The 23,077-nt window shown below is 33.0% G+C and overlaps 1 protein-coding gene and 1 pseudogene across 4 annotated transcripts in view; both read right to left on the bottom strand.

Moving 5' to 3' along the window:
* The window catches only part of KCNK2 (potassium two pore domain channel subfamily K member 2), a 204,007-nt gene that overhangs the window by 125,655 nt on the left and 55,275 nt on the right, over nt 1–23,077 (bottom strand). The window lies entirely within an intron of this gene.
* Nucleotides 16,074–16,911, bottom strand: LOC141511161 (protein FAM3C pseudogene; annotated as a pseudogene).

Raw genomic sequence — 23,077 nt, 5'->3', positions numbered from 1 at the left:
ACCTACAAGAATCCTTTTGTTGACAACACTAGACTAAATAATCTCTAAGATTCCTTCTGGCTCTTAATCTATGATCTACTTTGCTAGACCAATGATGCCTAATTATTCACAACCTTCTTAGTTTTCTCATATACAAAAATCAAGATAGCAATACTCTAGCTGCCTATCTTAGGAAGCTGTTGGTTATTAAAAGATTATACTATAAAAAATCTGGAGTTAAGTTTATTATTTTATCATAACATGCAAAGACCATTCAAAAGCAATCCAGCCATACAACTATAAGACTATAAACAAATTAGTATGCAAAAGAGGGGAACCTGACAAAGTTAGAGGAGTAGATTTGGAAATCATTTTCATATTAGTAATGACTAAATCAATAGAAGTGAAGTTCTATCCTAGGGAGTAACTACAGAGAGAAAAGACTAAAAAGCCTAGTATAGTGGAAGATTTTGGTTCTGTTTCATTTTTGACGATATATGTGTTCTTTATATGTGTTCTATCTTTATCTGTGTCTAAGAAGAGGTTCAACTCTCCCCTACCCTGAAATCATGTTTTATGTATTGTCATCAGTATAAAGAAGTCTTTGTGGGAGAACTTTCTCTACAATGCAGATCCATCTAAGATTTAATAGGTAAGACCTAGAGAGTTACTTAAGTCCAAAGAGTTTAAACAAGTTGGCAGATAATTGTCAGAAGTGAGATTTCAACCCAAGTCCGTCTGACTAATATTTGCATGTTCATGTGTATATATGATCCCTTGATTCTATATACTTCTTCAAGTACTGCCTCATCATCATGTGTATATATGATCCCTTGATTCTGTATACTTCTTCAAGTACTGCCTCATCATCTGACTTTTTTTCTCACTACTCAACTGAAACAGTCATTTAAAGAGTTATCGATGATCTCCTAATTGTCAAATACAATGTTTCTTTTCCCTTCTTTCTCTCATCTTCATTCTAGTCCAGGGGTGAGGAAATGTTTTTTGCCAAGGGTCATTTGGATATTTATAGCCTCATTAACCTGTTATATTCAGTCAAAAGTTCCTAGATTTATTGAATTTTGAGACTCCCTGCAGTTCACATGATATTGTCAGACTTTTATACAGCCTGCCAGCCCAAGGTTCCCTACCTCTGATCTAGTTCCTGATACCTTCTCCCAGGGTGCCAGCTTGAACTGCTCCATGAGCCAATTATCAAATTTTCAATGTGAGCATTTACTTCTTGGAATTTAGCAAATTCTTTAAAATAGGGCTTCATTTTTAATTGATTGTCTAGTCTTAAGAAAGGGAGAGAGAGAAAATGTGAATAATGCAGGTTAACTTTAAAATGTGGTCCAACAGAGAGTCAGTTGTTAAACATCACATAGTTACCTAATCTCATGGCTTCAGAGACACTACACATCATTTACATCAATACTCATCGGTTCCTCTGTTTCTTTCACTGGTTCCTTTTCCTGTCATTTTAATGTAGGCATTTCTCACATCAGCTCTAATCACATCTTTCCTTTCTTCCTCTCCTGTCCACTTTCATGGTTTCCAGTTTCACTTCTGTCGATGAAAACTCCATCTCTCCATTCTTAATTTTTTCCCCTGACTGCCAGACCAACATCTTCAACTATTTCTTGGGCATAGTCAACATGTCATCAAATTAATCATTTTTCCAAAAGCATCTACTCATTTGGACTTTCCTGTTTCTTCTAATGTTTATCAGACCTAAAATTTTCTTTTCATTTTTAAGTTTTTCTATATTTTCATTACCAAACCTAATCTGGTTCATGAATTCATGCTTGATCAATGGCTTCATCGTCTTTTCTTCCTACTTCTACTTCTCAAAGTAGATATTTCTGTTAAAATAATATCCTTAACGCAAACTTACAATCAGACCACGTTACCTGCTCAAAATTCTTTAGTGGTTCTCCATTGATAAATTAGTAAAGGTCAGTCTACCCAACATAGCATTCCTAGACAAGATAATCTAATTCCAATAAACCTTTCTAGCCTTATTCCACTTCTTTACATCATATAGATGTAATAGACATTTTACTTCTCCTGACTAACCTATTAATGCCCTTCCTTTAGCTGTTAACTACACATAGAATCTACTGAACTGAATACCTATTTATGTATTAATAAACTAGATTTATTTGAAGCTTAAGTAATAATAATGTATAAACAGCAAATTATTTTGATAGGGTATCTTTTTTTTTGGCTAGTGTTATCTATTTCTGAAACCTGAGTCTATATTGACTTATTGTGGGTCCATGACAAGAAATAAAAATGTGTGGAAATCACATATGCTTCTGAAATTTAATCATCTCACAAGAAGTAATCAATCAATACATACATATACATTAAGTTCTTACTATGTTTGTTTCAGAGACTATGGCATTGTGGTAGTCCATGAATACAAGGACAAAAATGAAACAAGTCAATGCCCTCAATGATTTGATGAAAGAGAGAATTAAGTCTTCCCCGCTCGTTCATCTCTCTTCCTCTTGATCCAGTCTTTCAAAGTTATTTTTGTGTTAGCTAATGAATGAATATATCCTAAACATTTTTCGTCTTGTTTTTTAAGTATGAATTTATTAGCCACATATAAAACCAAAGATTCCATACCAAATTATAAAGATGAAGCAGGGATGGAGGGTCATATAATTTCTAAAAGGAGGAAATTTATAAACCTGTGGGTTTTTATATCTGTTTTGATAATTATATTTCAATATAATTTATCTTCTTTGTAGTTCTATGTGTTTAATGTTTTGCGTTTAAAACATTATTCTGAGAAGGGGTCCATCTACTTCACCTGACTGCTATAGGGATATATGACAGAAAGAAGTTTAAGAATCTCTGTTTTAGAAGTTGAAAGGAGGAAGGTCAAGGAAAGGGGATTCCCCAAGTATTGGTATCAGTTCATAGAAATCCTTGATTATTCCTTTCCTACCTTTTTTGACACTGCCAAAAAGTTCTGTACTGGATTAGCTATAATCATTCTACCCATCCCTCAATAGTTCAAGCTGAAGAAGTCCTAAATTGGAAGACTTCTGAATTAGATCCTTCCAATCATTCAGGTTCACAACCTTGGTGTCATCCTCAACATCTTGCTCTCACTCTCCTTTTCCAAGCAGTTGCCAAGTCCAATTGTTTCTAACTGCAAAAATTTCTTATATATATATATATATATATATATATATATATATATATATATACCTTGATAAATACATAGATATAGATATAGATATGAATATAGATGATATTGTCATTGTCTTGGTGTAGGTCCTTACCACTTCACACCTGGATCATTGCAGTAGTCTACTGGTTGATCTTTCCACTCATCCTCCATTCAGCTTTCAGATTAACTTTTTTAATATACAGATTTTGGGGCAGCTAGGTGGCATAGTGGATAGAGCACTGACCCTGGAGTCAGGAGGACCTAAGTTCAAATCCTGCCTCAGACACTTAATGATTACCTGTGTGACCTTAGGCAATCACTTAACTCCATTGCCTTGCAAAAACCTTAAAAAGAAAAATGTATAGATTTGACTGTCACTCTCTCCCCTCCACTCATCCAATTCCAATGGTTCCTTATTGCCTCCAGGATAAAATATAAGATTCTGTTAGACATTTTAATACCTTATATAACCTATCCCCTTCATACTTTTCCAGGCTTCTTAAATCTTACACCCCTGGTCCTCCCCTCCCATGCACTCTGTAGTCTGGTGACACTGGATTCCTTCTGTTCTCCTGATTCAGCATTTTCACTGACTGTTCCCCTTGCCTGGAAAACTGCCCTTCCATATCTTGTCCTCCTGACTTCCTCCAAGTCTCAGTTAAAATTGCATTTCTTTTGAATCTTTTCCTGATTTCTTGTAATGCCAGTACCATCTCTCTATTGATTACTTCCAATTTGCACTGTCTGTATCTGATATTGATGCATTTTTTAAAATATATTGGCTTCCCATTACAGTGTGAGCTTGTTAAAAACAGAGGGGTTGTCTTTTTGCCTTTCTTTGTAACCCAAGGCAAACTGCCTACTGCATAGTAGTCACTTAATAAATGCTTGTTGACTGACTGATGTCTAAATCTTTGCTAAGATGCAGTTTCTGACTTACTGTAATATAAGGTAGAATTTGAATTATGTTCTACAAAATAAGAAATGTGTTGTAATGGAAAGTGTCAATTTGGAAGGATTTCTTGATTCTCTCCTCCCCAGTAAGAATTATTTTGTGCTTTTCCTTATATTCAGAGAGTTTCATATTATGTCTGACACATAGTAATCCCTAAATAATTTCTGCTTAACCAAGTGAATTGGAAGGTCTGGATTCAAATTTCACTTATCATTCCATCTTACATCTACTTTTGTCCTAAACAGTCTTCCACAACTAAAATACATTCTCCCCTTCTCATCTCTGCCTCAAAGAATCCATGTCTTCATAGTTCAAACATCACTTTTCATATGAGATTGTTTAATCTCCTCTATTGCCAAGGCACTATTTTGTGTTTGTTCTCTTTATAATGTTCCCAAAGTCTTAGAGCAGTTTTAAACTTTAATAAGTTTCAGAGTTATTATATAGACATTTTGCACCCTATTAGAATGTAATCTACTTGAGAAGAGGATTTTTTTTTTAATTTGTAGCTCAGTGCCTGGAATAGGAACTTAATAAATTCATATTGTTTGATTGACTGCAATGTTATGTATTATCTGTGTTTAATTGAGGGAATAAATTTCAGAGAAGTTAAAGGATTAAAATAAGCAGAATGTGACAACTGATTGTATTTGGTAAGTGAGGAAGAAGGAACAATCAAAAATGAAATAATGCCACCTGAAATTGGTTTTCAAGATATAAATTATTAAAATTTGTTAATATCAAAACCTTTTTAAGCAGGTAAAGAGAAAATCAGAGGAATGTAAAATGGGTTATATGTGAAATTTTGACCAGAAATTGTACATAAACATATATATTTCAGTCATACAATGTTTCAAAACATAATATTTCATTAGTATTCTTTCTTTCAGTATTGCAACCTCTTTGGTTATGAATTATTGTGACCAACAAAATATCAAACTCAGTCTATAAGCCTTTGGAACTTTAAGTGGATGATTCTTTAAGAACTAATTTAGGCTTTGAATGATAGACATTACTGACTCTATCTCTGAAATCTGTCTGCTTTAGTAGGAAGATTAACCAGAGAATCTGCTTTACTGGCCTAACCCTTTTATCATTATTAGTAATAACAATAATTAATAATAATAGATGATATTTGCATATCAAATGAGGAAACAGGCATCCAAGGAACTTCATTGACTTGTCCATTGTCACACTGCCAGTACCTGTCAAAGGACTCAGGAAACAATGACTTGTGAGGAAATGGGATAAATGAGTAAAGATAGATATTGGAATTAAGGAAAAAAAACAAAAGAAACTAAAGTTATGTTAAATGACATGAGTCATGCTGTCAACATGTTAATTTACACTTCAGTCAAACTGAATAGATTACTTTCTCTCCTCCAAACTCATATATGATTTCTGGCTACTACTAAAATCTTCAGTGCCACTCACCCATCTGTAGGAATCCTATACATTCTGTAAGACACAGTTGAAATGCCATATCTTTAATGAAGTATTCTTTAATTCTCTCTCTCTCTCCTCCTTTCCTGCACCAATAAGAAAGATTCTACCTTTCCTGAATAATGAAACCTCATTGTATCTAACTGACCAGGGTACCAAACACTTTCTTATCTGACACCTGGTGGGTACCATCCCTTCCCTACTTTCCACTTCTTGCTTTTAGAGATGTAATCAAATCAATGATATCAATTGCATCTGAAAAAGATGCAGCAATTGACTGCCCTATCATTCAACTTGCATCCTTTAACTTTAGCAGATTGAAATTCTCTTTCCTGGCTATCATAGCCCTATTTTTGTTTTCTCACACTATTAGAAGTTATGCTTCTTGGTGCATGGACTTTTTTACTTCTTTCCCTGGTAAATAGTACAATAACCAGCACATAGTAATAACCTTTTAGAAAAAAAACTATTCATCCACTCATTCATTTAATTTCTTCTAACTTGGCAAAGCATTCTCTTATCAATCAATCAAAAAAAGTACTAGGGTGGTTCTCAGATGAGCAGAACCAAAAAAAAGGTGAAAGATTCAAGAGATATTCTGGAGGTTGAGATGGCAAGGTTTGGAGAGTGAATATATAGGGTAAGGAAGAGTATGACGTAAAGGATAAGGTCAAAGTTGTAAACCCAATAGGTGAAGGAGCATCATATTCTATTTTGCATTATTGCCATTTGTGTCCAGCTCTAATCTCCTATGCATGGTATACTGGAATAAGTATTCTGATTTGGTCACATTCAGATTCTGCTCAATCACATATGTAAAGTTCTGTGAACTCTCATTATCAATCTTTTGAGACAAGGGAACATCCAATTCATTTTTCTATCAAATCCCAATGCTTGCCATTGTGCACAAAATTGATATTTATTTTATTGAATTGATTGATAATGTATTAGTGAGAAATATAGTAAGCTTGGGAGCTAAGAGACCTAGGGTAAATTCAAATCACCAAGCAATAATCAAGTCAAGTGGACAATAATTTACTCAGTGCCTGCTATGTGTACTATAGACATTGTACTAGATGAATTAGTGAAAAATCTGATTATTCACTTATCTGCTCATTATACAGCAGTTATTCTGCTAGGTGATAGAGATATCATGCCAAAAACATAGTCGAAAATCTCTATCCTTATACTCTAATGGCAGAAACCATACATACACAAGTAAATAAGGTAATTGTGGGAAAGAGTTGGGCAGTGTCAACAGGTGGGTTTATCAGCAGGGACCACAAGTTGGAAATAATACTTGAAGGAAAATTGGGATTTTAAGAGGTTGGAATGTACAGGGAGAAACTTCTAGGCTTATAGGACAAAGTTAAGTATCTTTGAAACAGAATGTCAATCAGATGGGCAAATTTAGCCGACTTGTAGAATGATTAAGAGTAATACTGGGAAATCAGTCTAGATTGGTTCTACCAGATTATGAAGAATTTTAAATGACAAATAAGCAGTATTTTCACTTTATCCTAAAACAATAGAGAGCCACTGAAGTTTTTAAGCAAGGAAGTGGTCAGATCTACACTTTAGAGATACATATTGTTAGCTGTGTGGAAGATGTATCAGAGAATAAAAGAAATTGGGGCAGAGGCATCAATTTGGAAACTTATGACCACAGAACAACCAAAAGATATATATGCTTGAACTAAAGCATTGGCTGTATGGATGAAGAGAAGGTGAAAGAAGTAAGATAGAAAGAGGTAGAATTAGGAAAAAAGTCTTTTGGGGGGGGGTCTAGTACCTCCCACATCATAGTGATTATTATATACTACTTGAGTGACTATAAAGAAGAGAGGTAAGATTCTTTTCAAATTTAAATTTCTTTGCTTCTGATAGATTTATATTTCACTTTGAATACTCCAAATCCAATAGGACTCCATTTAGAATAAGCACATTTTGGTTAGTTTTTGCAACACTGACATTTCACCAGTTTTACAAATGATAGAAGCCTTTAGCAATTTGGGTGATTTCCTCTGTTTGGCCTATAATCCATTATGTTCTGAATATATGGTTGTCAATTTGAGAACTCTAAATCCATTTATATTAATCATTCCATGCCCTCGCTGTGATTTCATTGTTCTGACTTTAGGAACATATGACTAAATATACCAAAATGTTGTTATTGTCCAATAACAAGATGTATTTTCATATCTTTTTCAAATACTGCAGTGACATGGAAATGAACTATAAGTAATAATAACTTCCAATTATATAGCCAGTAAAAGTCGTGAAGATTTCTTCCCTACTAATCTGTAACTCAGGTGGCACAAATCTTATAAGTATCCTCATTTTACAAATGGAGAAACTTGAGGTCAGAGAACTTCAGGGATTTGCCTGCAGTCACAAAGCATCGGTCAAAATTTGAAGCTAGGCTTGCTGATTCCAAGTTCAGAGTTCTCTCATTCACTTCACAACATGTTTCCTCCCTAAGTAATATACTTCATGGTTAGTTGGTTAGTGTTCAAGGCTAGACACATATATATGAATATTCTGTGTATGTATCTCTGTATGTGTGTACTATATGGTGTGTGCTGCATATATGTGTATATACTATGTGCATAGACTATGTAGATGCATGAATGGGTTTGTAGGCATGTGCAAACATATATAGTATCTATATGTGTATATATGTATAATATATACTTGTATAAATGTAATATGCATATGTATATAATATACATATATTAATTCTATGAATAATTCAATAGAAATTTCTACTTAAGTTAAAATAGTATTTCTTTGTTTTTGCCTTAAAACTTCTTTTTTCTGGTAGTTAAAAATTCTCCACCAAACCTCAGCCATCATTATATGATTTCAATAGAAAATATTCCATATAACTGCTTATGATTTTTTAATATTTATTCTACATATACTTGCATAGCTACTCACTGTCCTTCCCAAGAGAATACACTCTGGAGATTAGAGATTGTTTCATTTTTCTTTGTATTTATACCCTCAATGGTTAGCACAGTGACTGAAGCATATAGAAGGAGATTATACTTTATAGCATCAGTCAGGACAGTTACTCAATGAAAGGAAATCCATTGGTAAGAAAAAAAATGATCCTTTCTTTTTTAAAATCCAATTTAATTCAATATTTATTTATTTATTTTCTTTGATATGCAAGGGACTTTCTGGATCATAAAGTCAGGATGTTTATAATTTGAAAATCAACCCTCTCTTTTTAAAAAAGGACCCATGAAATGCTTACCATCTCAAACAATGGGTAGAAATTAGTGTTTAGATACTTAAAAGATCTGTGATTTCATTAATATTGGTAATTTCTTCAAAAAATGTACATCATAAATCATCTGCACTTTAATAGATAAGCTTAGTGAGTCTCTGTGGCTTAAAGTGAACAAGCAAACAAAAAAAAATGTGACAACGACCAACCTACATATGAGCTCCCTCTGATTTTGAATTGATTTTCAGATAGACAGGCAAATCATTGTTGGTCTTATACTTGGAAGTCTTTCTACTTGGGAACTACCCATTGAAGTTAATGTTCAATAGGCATAGAATTTGAGAGTTCTGGGTCATCTTCATTTCATTATTGCACATTTGATTAGGATGTTAAATTACTTTTAAAAAGTATGAATATGCTGTTGCATGTTTCTGACCTGAACAGTTGAAATGTTTCAAAACACAGTAGTAGGTAGTTTGTTTAATCATTTCCTTCCAATAATTTGGAAAATAAAAATTTCATCTTCTTACCTATAAGCAAAACAGGCTTGCAGTTTAGCCCATTAATCAATAAAAGTGCATTAAAACAAATTACAACTTTTTTTTCTGTAGATGAGGATGAAATATATTTAGGCAAATATGTGTGTATGTATGTATGTATCTAAAATTAAGGTTTCAGTTCTGTGAATAAACATGAACCAATTTCAATGTAATGTAGACAATCAATAGAAGGCCACCATTTAAATTTAACATTTGATTTATGAGGGCAATAAATCATAAATTCCTAGAAAAACACATAATACTCTAAGTCACTCTCCCATCCCTCTCTCCAAAAAAATGCATTAAAAAAACCAAAATTTGTCCCTTTAAAAAGAAAATATTGAAACTTTTGGAAGTTCTAATTTCAGCTATATATACCTTTAAGGCTCAGAATTTGCAGTTATTCAATGTCTTTATGGGGAGAAAGGGCCTGGACTGAAAGAACTGGGCACTTAAACCAATTTTTAGTTTATAAGATTAAGGTTTTGTAGTCTTGGAAAGCAGGATGGGGGGGAAGCCCTTAGAGAGAAGAAATTTAAGAGATTAAAGTCCAACAGAACCAGGTAAATTTCTTGCCTAGAGTAGCCTGAGGCAGGTACAAGGCATGACAAGATACAAAACTATTTATTGGGTATCTTTATTAGAATATAGCAGTGCTGCCCAATTCTTTGTATCTCCCTTAGCTGTACAGACAGTAGGCAAGAAATGAAGGTGGAACTTCTGGTATAAGAATTTTAGAGAAGGAAATTCTATGAATACAGATCTTTACTTGCCCTCCATCTTATAGTTTTACAAAATTGCCTTGGGTACTGAGAAACTGACTTTTTCAGGGTAAATATCTCAGAAATGACACATACAAGGAATGAATAACTCATAGCAAAACTGTTAGACATGGAAGAAGGTAGGGGAATTATATTTAGCAGAATTCATGGTTTTAGATATACAAGAAGCAGGTGTGTCTGTTGGAAAGTAGCAAAGTCTACTAAATAAAAACTTATAGCTTATTAAAATAGGGAAACAAATCATATTCATATATATGAGTAAAAAGTCATAAGCTAAAAATTCATAACCCAGCAGAAATATAGATATATAGATAGGCTTACAGATAAAATAATATATATATATATATGTTCATGTATATATGCATATGTGTGATCCCTATCCTCCATCAAGATAGTGATCATATTATTTCATTTGCAATTATCTTTTAAAATATACAATGGTGTTATGGAAATTCTTGTTTTATTCCATAAATAAAAATTTTAAAACAATTATTATATTGATAAATATGAATATGATCAATTAAACTTGCCTCATAACTATTTATGTTTTAATTAATTTTAATCCTTAAAATAACTATTTTTCACCCATTCTTTCCAAGTCTCCATCAGAAGTCTTGTCCATCATTTTCATTTAATATTCCAATTACATGGTTACACTGTGTACTCTGATCATCTGGCTCTTTTTTCACATTACATAATTTCATAAAAGTCTTCCAGATTTCTTTATAATACTCAGATTTGTCTATCTTAATTACATTAAATTATTCTATTCCATTAAAGTGCCACAATTTTCTTAACTCTTATCCTATTATGGAACATTTTAAGTTTCTTCTTTTTAAACAAATAGCTTTCTTTTGTTTTCATTTTTAATATGTTTTGGGATATATTGAAAATTGTCATTCATTTTTTGTATCTTCCCAAGAATCTTATACCTTTATCCTCTTTACATATTTATGATTCAATTAGTCTGGTTTCCTTGCTATTCTTGAACAAGATGCTACCATTTATGTGCAATTTCACTGATTAGTCTCCCAGATTTAAAAGTCTCTCCCTACTTAACTTCTTCCTGAATTTCCTAGATTTCTTCAAGTCTCAACTAAAATTTCACCTGCAAAAGGTAATTCAACGTCATCGCCCTGCCTTGTTGCTAGTGTCCCTCTGAGATTACCTGCAATTATTCTTGTATTTAGACATAGTTATTTGCAAGTTGTCTCCATTTAATTATTAGCCCCTTGAAAGCAGATTGTCATTTGTCTTCCTTTGTATTCCAGTTTTTATACTGTAGCTGACATAAAGAAAGTGCTTAATAAATGTTTATTCACTTGTTGAGTAGAAAAATATCCTACACAGTAGGCAATTAATGAATGGTGATTTTTTTGAATTCCTAAAGCAAAATAACATTTTTAATTGAAGGTCATAATCTCTGTTCCATAGAAAAGCAGCCTTTTAAAAAGATCTAAAAAATTGGAATTCAGGCCTAAATTTTGTGGGTTGTGTGACTGAATGTTATGATCCCATAATCCAAAGGTGTTCTCCTCCTATGAATTCAAAGATAATAAAAGCTAGAAAAATCAAGGCTTGGATCCAAACACTGTTGTTATGTGTATTTTATACATAACTCCCAAACTGGCCATTTTTCTTGGTCAGTCCATTTTTGTTGTTATTTTGAACAGAACAATTGATTCTATCGACCATGTTGACATCTGCCATTACAAAGTTCAACACAGCAGAAGGGTTGCTTTTCATTTTGATGACTTTCATCTTATAGATACAGACTATTTTTCTGAGACTGAGTGGATACATGGCAATCAGTCATACTTCAAGACATCTCTCTTTTCTTCCAGAACCTGGATAAAATTCCTTGAACTCCCCACCAGGTAAACTGCTTTTTTAGCTGCAAATAGAATGAGGAAAAAGAACAATCTTACAATTTTTAAAGAGTGAAAATATGCAAATTCTCTGGCTCAATGTAGTAAATTTAAGAAAGTACAAATGAACATATTTGGCTTCCAAAACGTAAGGTTTCTCTATCATCTGCCCTTTTAATTTCCCTCTACTACACATACTATTCTTTCCCACCTCCCTTTTCATATCCCTTTCATAAACCCTCTCCCAAAAGATATGTTCACATTCCAAAGGAACTAGGATAAACACATTTGGAAATAAACATAGCAAAAATTGTTTTTCTAAATATCTTGCACACACAGGTTCAGAGATAAGTATTTCTTCATTCCTTAAATCCATTCATTAGAAAACAAGGTTAGGTGAGATGTCTTGCCCAATTTCAAGTGAGGTAGGTAAATATTGCTATACTCATCATTAATTTACTACATGGCTACATAATTAAACCCTTTCTTAAAATCATTATTAGAAAGATAAACCAAGACTGTGGCATCACCACTACCAGAAGCTTTTTCAGTATATATATATATATATTTATAAATATATATATATATATATATATACACATATATGATATGTATATATATACATTTCCTCAGACATTAGATTATTTTTCTCAAAGCACTCAAACACAACTATCACTAACAGAAGCGAAGAAATTTGTTAAATTGAGACACATCAGGACATAGAACAAGTGTTTTTTAGGGACATCAAGAAAAAGGAAAAGTACTTTGAAAATTTCTGATCAGCATTGGAAATTGCACTGTCAGAACCTTATCTAAGGAGGTATCCCTCAGGAAATGTAGAACCTAAGGAGGAGCAAGTCACACTTCCTACCTGCCTGAGATAAATATTGCATAAACATAAAATGAGGTCAATAAAGGGAAGTTTTCAAGGATAAAAAAAAATGTCATGCTGGATTTTGGTCTGAAATACACACTTCAGTGGTAGATAGACTAATTTTCAGCAGCTTGTTAATATTTTTAGTTCTGTCTAGTATCTGAAAAAAATCTCTCTCTCTCTCTCTCTCTCTCTCTCTCTCTCTCTCTCTCTCTCTCTCCCCTCTCTCCCTCTCCCTCTCTCCCTCTCTCCTTTTTCCTGCCTCCTCATCTCTTCTCTTCTCTCTTTATGCTTAAGCACATATAAACCTGATATTCATGCTCTTTTATATACATATATACAAATATATGAATTGCATGTATATTAAAATATTGCATAATTAATATATGCATGGTTAAATAACAGGTAATTAATCCTTCTTATATCATTTAAACATATATATATATTTGTAAACAATATATATGTTTATTTGGAAAAGGTATATATAACTATATGTCACTAACTTGTAAGATTTATATATATGTATGTATATGTATATGTATCTCTTATGTAGAGGGAGAGAGTTTCTATATGTATGAACTTTGTATGTGTGTAGACAATATCTAATTGGAAATATCCAGTGAATTATTGGTGATGAGGGCCTTTTTTTATATGTCATAGCAATGACTTCTGACTTAATGAGGGAATCTACTTTACTAAAGTATATTCAACTCTATTTATCTATAATAATACTCTCAAAGAATTATTTGCCATTCAAGAATGTTAGATGATTAAAAAATAATCCTACTACTAGTTAGTATCAGAGGTAAAAATAGTGTTAGAACCAATAGTACTAGAAAAAAATTCTGGGCAGAGCCAAGATGGTGAAGTAAAGGCCTGGACTCTCTGAGCTCTCCCAAATTCCCCTCCAAAGACAATTTTAAATTATTGCCCCAAAATGAGTTTCTGAGTGGCAGAATCAATAAAAGGACAGGGTGAAACAATTTTCCAGGCCAAGACAACATAGGTCATCAAGAAAACTCTGCCTCTGAAAATTGTACAATATTATGATAGAAACTATGCATAAACCATCATCCCATACCTTATATCAACATTAAAGTCAAAATATTTTAGACATAGATGGTGATACCATAAGCAAAATAGGAGAGCAAGACATAATTTAACTATCAGATTTATGGAGAAGGGAAGAATCTATGACCAAACAAGTGATTGAGAGCATTATGAAATGCAAATAAACTAAAAGCCATCTGCAAAAAAAGACAAAACTAATGCAACTAAGCTTAGAAGGAAAGCAGAAAGCTGAGAAGTAATATTACAAGTGTTTCGGAAAAAGGTCTCATTTCTCACACACACACACACACACACACACACACACACACACACACACACACACACACATATAGAGAGAGAGAGAGAACTGAACAAAATTTATGAAAATACAAATCTTTTTTCCATTTAACAAATGATCAAAGCATATGAAAAGCAGTTTTCAAATGAAGAAAATGAAGCTATCTTTAATCATATAAAATGCTCTAAATCACTATTGATTAGAGAAATGCAAATTAGCATAACTCTATGATACCACCTCATACCTATCAGATTGGCTTATAGGACAGAAAAGAAAACTGGCAAATTTTGGAGAGGATGTGGGAAAACTGGATCACTAAAGTATAATTGAAGGGGTTGTGAATGAATCAACCATTCTCAAGAATAATTTGGTGTTATGCCTGAAGAGCAAACTGTGCATATCCTTTGATGCAATGATACTGCTACTAAGTCTGTGTACCAAAGAGATCATAAAAGAGAGAAAAGGACATGTGCAAAAATATGTATATCAACTCTTATTGTGGTAGAAAGAATTGAAAGTGAGGGAATGCCTAGCAATTGGAAAATGCTAGAACATGTTGAATGTAATAGAATACTATTGTGCAATAAAAATTGATGAAGAGATGAATTTCAGGAAAAACCTTTAAAGAGTTATGTGAACTAATGCTAAGTGAAATAAGCAAGATCAGGAGAAAATAGCACATGGTAATAGGGACATTGTGTGATAATCTGATAGATTTTGCTCTTCCCAGCATTACAATGAATCAAATTCTAAAAGACTCATTATGGAAAATACTATACAAATTCAGAGCAAGAACTATGGAGACTGAATGCAAATGAAACAATGCAATTTTTACTTTCTTTGGAGTATTTTGTTTTTTATCTCTTTGATCTGTTTCTTCTTTCACAACATGACTAATATGGAAATATGTTTAAATCTATTTCAGATTTCTTGCCATCCTGGAGGGGGACAGAAAAATTTGGAATTCAAAATCTTATAATAAAGTGAATTTTGAAAACATTCATGAAAACATACCTTTAACATAAAAAAAGAAACATATTTCAATAGAAAGTGAATTGGGCAGACCAACTGCAGACCTTGGGAGGAAATAAATATGCAGTAGCTGCTTCCAAAGGTCTCAAGCCCACATACAGTATGGGGGCCAGACATTAGGTACAGGGTTCTGTTTTGGGCTGCAGACTCAGGGAAAGAAAGAGAACTGCTACACAAGAGTAAGGGGCCACTTGGAGTGAGAAATCTGATCATAGTTCCAGGGTAGAAAAGAGAGCATGTAGTCACTCACAAACCAGAGAAGTAACCACACCTCTTCTTAGAATACACCATTTTGCATGAACTGAAAATCTATAGATCCACCCCCCAGAACTAGATCTGAAAACAATAAAACAAAAACAATTTTAGAACACAATTTTAGCATAAAGTTAAAAGTCAAGAAATGGGTTGGAAAATGAGCAAATAAAAAAAGAACCCACCCACAGAAAATTACTATGATGAGAGGGAAGATAAAAACACAAACTCAATAGAAGATAACAACTTAAGAACTTCTGCATTCAAAGTCTCAAAGAAAGATGTGAATTAGTTTCAGTCCTCCCCTCCCCCCACTTAGAAGAGTTCAAAAAAGATTTTCTTTTTTTTTGTTTTTTACCGAAACAAAATTCTTTATTTTTCACAGTGGCCACATTCTAATAGTATATACAGTCTTCATAATCAGTTCACAATGTGTGCTTAAAAAAGACATTTCTATATCTTAACGATGTTGTTTATCTTAAAGCAATCTAAATACTGTGCTTTTAAAGAGACAATAGCTTAGAAAAGATTGATTAGGGTGAACTTATTTACAAAGTTTACTCTTTAGGTTAGCAATAAATAATCCTGATTTTGGAAGAGTTGATACTCATGCATAACTGACAAGATGGACATATACTCTCAAATTATTTACACAGTAATAACTCCTTCATAGCACTCTCATCAATAGCATAAAGATAATTTTCTCTTACTATTCTTCATATTACTCAGTCTTGCTTTTGGGAATACATCCTTCCATTTCTACAACTTCCAGCCATCCTTCATATTTGTTTGTATTCTTGTTGTTCTTTATGTGCTGTTCAAAGGGGCTTTTTGTCTTTATACCTTTTCCACTAGAGAAGACCTAGTTGTCTCTAAAATCAAGGTTAACAATGACTGAACTTCCCAAGGAAGCAATAAGTAATCTTGCCTCATTAGTGAGTTTGGTTGCTCCATCATCATATGTTCCCATTAAAACGATGGTTCCATCTTGAATAGACTTAAGGAATTCAATAAATGGTGCCACATCTCCTCCCCACATATCAAAATATTCAGTGCGTTATGCTTCTGTTATTCTTTACCCCACTCATTAGAATATTGTCTTCTGAACAAAATTTGGGGCCAACGACATTAGCTGCTCCACTTGCCATTTTGAAAGCAAAAATGCTTTTCTGGACAAGCTTTTGAAATCCCACATTTATATCTGGGAGGCTTTGTATAAGCTATCTGCAATGCTGATCTTGCAAATAAATTTCCTAAATTTGAATCTAATTTTTTTTCAAATACTTGAGCTATGATATAAAATGTCAGTAGAAATACTGCTACAGCAACCACCAACTTTACAGCACCTGCCATCCTTATGTTTATGTTTTTAGTCTATGGCACAATTTCATCAAAGAAGCATCTGGTGCCCACCGCCTCGCACTCCCGCCTGCCCATCTGCCCCGCAGCAGCCGCTCAAGTCCAGTCCTGGCCCGAGGCCTCTAGGAGTCACCTGGCTCAGCCTCGACCTCCCCTAGTACCTCACGCTTCCCTTCCACCCTGGCTTGTGCACAGGAGGAAGCCTGGCTCCCAAAGAAGATTTTCAATATCAAATAAGAAAGGAAGAGGAAAAATTAAGAAAAGGAATGATGCAAGAAAATCATGAAAATAGTAAACAGCTTGATAAAGGGAGCACAAAAAGTACTGAAGAAAATGTACACCGTAAAAATAGAAAAAAGCATATAATAAAAGAGGCACAAAAATTTACTCAAAAATATAACTTCTTAAGAAGTAGAATTGGACAAATGGAAAAGGAAACACAAAAGTTTATTCAAGAAAGATAAATCCTTAAAAATTAGACTTGGGAAGTTAATAATGCATGAGACATCAAGAAATAAACAATATAAAAATGAAAAAGTAGAAGGAAAAAGGAAAATTCCTCATTGGAAAAACAACAGGTCTAGAAAATAGATTAAGGAGATATAATTTAAAATGAGCTACCTATGAGCCATGATCAAAAAAAAGATATCTTTCAAAAATTTATGAAAGAAAACTGTCCTAATAGTCTAGATCCAGAAGGTAAAATAAAATGAAAAAATTCTATGTCACCTGCTGATAAGATCCCAAAATGAAAACTCCCAGGACTATTCTAGACAAATCCCAGAGCTCCCAGGTCAAGGAAAAAAAATATTCCAAGGAGACAGAAAGAATAATTTCAAATACCATGGAGGCATAGTCAGAATAACATAAGATTTAGCAACTTCTATATTAAAGGATTAGAGAGTTTTGAGTCTGCTATTTCAGAGGGCAAAAGATTTTGGATTACAACCAAGAATTACCTGCCCAGCAAAACTGAGTATAATCCTTCAGGGAGAAAATAAATATTTAATGAAACAGAGAACTTTCAAGCATTTTTTATGAAAAGATCTAAATAGAAATTATGACTTTCAAAGTACAAGACTCAAGAGCAGTATAAAATGGTAAACTGGAAAGGAAAATCATAAGGAATTCAAATTCAAATTCCCCTACATTCCAGTAGGGGAAGATGATGACTGTAAGAACTTTATCCTTATTAGGGTACTTAAAAGAAGGAGATATAGACAGAGAGAAAGGGGATAATATTTAAAAGAAAATTAAATTAAGGGTGATAAAAAGAAAGGAGGAGAAGGATAGCTTATCTCACCTAAAAGAGGTACAAAAATGTTTTTACAATAGAAGGAAATATGAGGGGTGGTGGACCATGCATTGATTTAAGGAAAGAATAACATACACACTGTTAGGTATAGGGATCTTTTTACCCTACAAGGAAATAAGAATGGAAGAGGTTAAGAAAGGATGGGGCTAATAGAAGAGAGGGTTTATTGGAGGAGGTAGTGGTCAGAAGCAAAACTCTTTTGGAAAGGAAAAGGGAAGAAGGAGAAAGCAAGAAGGATAAACAGGAGAGAACACAGAATGGAAGAAAATAGTAAACACAACTGTGAAAGTTTTTTACAGGAAGTTTCTCTAATAAAGGCCTTCTTTGTCAAATATTTAGAGAACTGAGTAAAATATATAATAATATAAGTCTTTCCTCAATTGATTAATGGTCAGGTAGTTTTCAGAAGAAGAAATAAAAACTGTCTATAGCCATAGGAAAAAATGTTCTATATCACTATCTATTAGAAAAATGCAAATTAAAAGAACTCACATTATTGGACTGAGTAATAGGGCAAAAAAGGAAAATGGCAAATGTTGGAGGGAATATGAGAAAAAGGGGACACAAAAGCCCTGATGATTGAGTTGTGAATAGATTTGGAGAGCAATTTGAAACTATGTTGAACAGGCTCTAGAATTTTCCATACCCATTGACCCAGCAATACCACTACTAGGTCTGTAAACCAAAGAGATTTTTTAAAAAGTACAATAATATCTATAGCAGCTCTTTTAGTGGTGGCAAAGGATTGAAAATTGAAGGATTCCCCATCAATTGGAGAACTGGTGACTAAGATGTATATGACTTTGATTGAATACTACTGTGCTATAAGTTATGCTAGGCAGAATGGTTTCAGATAAACCTGGAAAACTTACGTGAATTGATGAAAATTGATGTCTACAGAAGCAGGAATAAAGTGTACATAGTAACAGCAATATTATATGATAAACAACTGTGAATGACTTTGCTTAGTTATGCAATTTGAAAAGACTTATGAGGAAAAGTGCTATTTACCCTAGTGAACAAATTGATGGAATGTGAAAGCAGTTTGAAGCATTTTTTTGAATTTTCTTTATTTTTCTTGGTTTTTTTCTTCTGTTCTTTACTTCACACCATGATATATGGAAATATGTATAACATGACTATAAATATATAATCTATATCAAATTGCTCGTCTTCTCAATGAGGGGAGAGGTGAGGACAGAAAGGGAAGAATTAAAAACTTAAAGTTTGAAAAATATTAAAAGTTAATATATGCAATTGGAAAAAATGGCTTTTTTAATTGGAAATACTGACTGGATTCACTGCTCTTATATTATCTAGTCTTAACTGATCTTTCATTACTTCAAAGTAAACTTTTTATTCCTCCTGAATTAACTCTATCACATTTCCCACAAAAGTCATTTGAAATTTTCTCTTCTCTCTTAAAACCTACCACACTACCTTGTATCCCTCCTTCCATGAATACATAGATACATTTTATTAACATTTAACTTGTGTAGAATCAGTTTATTATTACTGATAATTTAATGTAATTAAAAAGATTCTCACAAAAGATCCTTGTTTTTATTTGACTAAGAAAATAGAGATCCTTTCTTATGAACTTTCTCTACTCCCTGACTACATATCTCAAAAATCCCTTGACATCATTTTCCATCTCTTCCATTTATTCCTTTCTCTAAGCAACAGAGGGTCCTTCTACTAACAGTTCTATTTGCTCCCTTGATTCTAGTCCTTCTAATCTCCTTTAATATGCTACCTTTGCAATTATATCACTATCTCTTTCTCTAATCTTTTCTTTTCCTAGCTATTGACTCCTTCATTAATGAAACACACTTAGTTCTTCTTCAATCCTTGAAATAAAAAAAAAAACTTCCACCTAATTCTAGAATCCCTTCAAGCTGTCACTCTAGATTTCCCTTCTCTTTCAACTGCTTCAACTTCCTTTCACTCCTCAATCCCTTGAAATCCAACTTCCAATATCATTATTTACCTGAAACTTCTCTATTCAAAAATATCAATCTCAATTTTGAGATTAAACCTTTTTTTCTTTCTTTCTCCTTTGTAATGTTTTGGCAGCATATGACATTGATGACCAATCTCCATATATATTTTCTTCACTCAGGGTTTTCATGGTAGTATATTCTCTAGGTTCTCCTCCTCCTTGTATGAACACTAATAAATATTTGTTGTTTCATCATTCATATTCTGTTCCTATATTTTGGTTATAACCTAATGCTCTGTCTGGCATTTTCATATAGATAGATAGATTTATTGATTGATTACAGAGAGATACACATAAATACACACACATATACATATATACGTATATGTGTGTATGCATACACACATGCATATACACAGATAGATACATAGATACATAGATACAAAAATATACATGTTGTTTCCTCCAAATAAAATAGAAGTTCTTAAGGATAGAGACAATTTAATGTGTTTTTTTTTTTTTTACCTTTAATCATTAGCATCCAGCAGAGTGCTTTAAACATAGAAAGTGCTTTAAGGGGCAGCTAGGTGGTGCAGTGAGTAGAGCAATAACTCTGGAGTCAGAAGTACCTGAGTTCAAATACAGCCTCAGACACTTAATAATTGCCTAGCTGTGTGGCCATGGGCAAGCCATTTAACTCCATTGCCCCCTAAATAAAAATTCTTTAAAAAGTGCTTTAAAATATCTGATGATGATTGATTGATTGACTAGAGGTGAAAATAAGGAAGAACTAAAGGTTAAAAAAAGAAATGGACAGTGGGAAGCAGCAAAGGACCAGAGGTTGGTTTTTTTTTTTTGCCACACAGCTAGGCAATTTGTAAGAAAGATAAATTTCAGATTAGACAGCCAATGAAATATCCCCTCATAATAAATTTGTAAGGTAAGAATTATTATTATAATACATATTTTGTAGAGGAGGAAACTAAATGGAAGAATAGCTCAATGACTTGCCTAAATTCACATAACTAATACTTGTTTGAAGAAAAATTTGAATTCAGGCCTTCCTGATTTTTGATCTAGTGCACTAACCATTAGAAAACATAGCTGTAAAATGAGAAAATTGGATTTGATAAACTCCACTGCTTATTCTAGTTCTAAATCTGTGATCTATGCAGATTTTGTGACTGTACATATCTATGATCTTATCAGCACGGATATTCTCTTCCTGGATATAATTGGTTTTGATCAGTAAGGAAGAAATTAAATGTAAATGACAAGAACTTTGTGTGGAAGCAAAAAGAAATGACCATGACCAATTAGAGATCATGAGAAGTTATAGTGGAAATGTTGCACATAGTCACTGGACACTCCTCAGAGGATAGATCATCCTAAGATGATCAGAAACCAAAGTAGAGATTGACTCTCTATAATCAAGAATGAAAATCTAAGCACAATTGATTCTTCTCAAGAACAAAAAGTTGAACAGCTAGGTGGCACAGTGTATAGAGCCCCATCCCTGGAGTCAGAAGGACCTGAATTAAAATCCAACCTCAGACACTTAATAATTACCTAACTGTGTGGCCTTGGGCAAGTACCTTAACCTCCCATTGCCTTGCAAAACACAGAACAAACTAAAAAGTGTTGGTGTCTAAACTGATGGATATGGAAGAAGTTATAGCAAGTAATGAAGATGAATATAAGAGTATAAAATGAACTTCAAAGTTCAACTTTAAGAAATTAAAGATGTTATGCTGAGAACAGACTACTTAGCAGCCTCATACTTTTAATATCAAGAATACTTTCTTCCAAAAAGGGTCAGAAGACATTAACATGGCAAAGAACAAACAACAGAAAAATTATATTAACTTAATCTTGTCAGTCTATCACTAGTTTCTGATGTAAACCATTTAAAATCAACTACCTTTGTGAAGTCATTCTATAAATTGGTTAGATCAAAGGGAAATGTCGAAAGAAAATGAAGATTATAAGACACTATATATTATTACCACAATTTCATCTTGACCTATTAGAAGTCATTGATACAAATATGTGTGTATTAAAATAAGCCATTATTGAAAAAAAATGAGACCTGGAAAAAAAGCAAAGATAACTTATTACAGCCTCATTAAAAATAACTATTAAAAAGTACCCCAAAGTGAAGATCAAAAGTACTCATAATGGGGCAGCTAGGTGGTGCAGTGGATAAAGCACCGGCCCTGGAGTCAGGAGTACCTGGGTTCAAATCCAGTCTCAGACACTTAATATTTACCTAGCTGTGTGGCCTTGGGCAAGCCACTTAACCCCATTTGCCTTGCAAAAAACCTAAAAAAAGGTACTCAGAAGCTTCCTTAACTAATCAATATATGAAATTCTTGTCAAAAAAAAGAAATATGGTATGTAAAGGAAGCTGGTTTAGAGTACAAACTATTTGTAAAACACTACAGAAAAGAGTGGCAATTACAAATATTATCATCCAATAAATACAAAACACTGGATATATGGTCTCCAGAAATAACTACTCCATTACAAAATTATTCATAGATAAATTTGTCTGGATTAAAACATATTGATGAAAATGGAGACTTTCAATATTTGTATAACATTCAGTATATATTACTCGAATAGACAGAACAGATGGATAATTAATCTAAGAACTGAATTTATCTATCTACATAAAAATGCCATTACATGAGTATGCAAATAGGTATATACATATCTATTGTGTGTATATGCATAGAAATATACCTAAGTAAGCATGTTGGGAATCTATGGATATGTTTGATGGCGATCACACATGCAGTTTATCCTATCATTTCCTCCACCTTCACAAAGATCAAACTATCAGCAAAGTAAGGCAAGTGTTTAATCAATTATTTTTCTTGTAGAGAAAGGCCTTCAACATATGCACAAATAGTTGAACATTACCCCCAAATACCATTATATCCTATTCTTAATGATATTTAT

The sequence above is a fragment of the Macrotis lagotis genome, chromosome 2 (assembly GCF_037893015.1).
Source record: "Macrotis lagotis isolate mMagLag1 chromosome 2, bilby.v1.9.chrom.fasta, whole genome shotgun sequence".
Classification (NCBI taxonomy): Eukaryota; Metazoa; Chordata; class Mammalia; order Peramelemorphia; family Peramelidae; genus Macrotis; species Macrotis lagotis.
The sequence above is the reverse complement of the archived record's forward strand: the minus strand, read 5'-3'. Positions and strand labels throughout refer to the sequence as shown.